Genomic DNA, 761 nt, shown 5'->3' with positions numbered 1-761 from the left:
AGTCACATCGCAGGATGTGCAATGTTTAGTATACTGATCGTTATATTTACACTGATCGTTTTCTTTGCTCACACAGACACCGGTACAGGAACAGCTGTACAGAGATACCCATTTTTAAATGAATTTAGTAGCAGAGCTACTGCAAGCGATTTTCAGTGCTGGAAATCCATTTATCCTTTGTTGAAACTTCTGGGTCGTCGCGGAGAGCGTAGGTCACGGTTGCTTAGCAACGGCAGATGCCACGAAATTGCAAGCTCCCGAACGCTTTGGAAAGAAGGAGAAAGCAGCGCGGCTGGCTTTTCCACGCGTTTTTAGGTGCGACATATGAACGGCCCCAAAGTCTTTCTACACTGGACGCAACAAAGCGACTTTTGCAAATCACTTGAACTTTGTGTCAGTACGTCATAAATAGAACGAGGCATCAGTTTACTGTCGGGATTTGTCGTGTCGCGCCGCATCCAGTGTAAACAGCATCACTGATTATAATTGGCTCGATAATATTTTGTCGCGTCGCGCTGTGCCGCTCGCGTCCGGTGTAGACACGGTGAGAGCCACGCAGATGCACGTGAACACCGAAGTCCGCTCACGTCCGCGTCTATTTGTGCCTCAAATGACACATACACGCGAAATTATGTCAAAATGCATGTCTCTGCAAGTATTCTTGTAAACACAGTTGCTTATGGTTTAGTTGAAAGTAAACAATTGAGAAAGAAAATGGATGTGTAACAGTATATTGGTTCACAGCAGTTTAATATTCCTGC

Source organism: Sinocyclocheilus anshuiensis, unplaced genomic scaffold (assembly GCF_001515605.1).
Source record: "Sinocyclocheilus anshuiensis isolate Anshui unplaced genomic scaffold, SAMN03320099.WGS_v1.1 scaffold50, whole genome shotgun sequence".
Lineage (NCBI taxonomy): Eukaryota > Metazoa > Chordata > Actinopteri > Cypriniformes > Cyprinidae > Sinocyclocheilus > Sinocyclocheilus anshuiensis.
Note: the sequence above shows the minus strand (reverse complement) of the source record.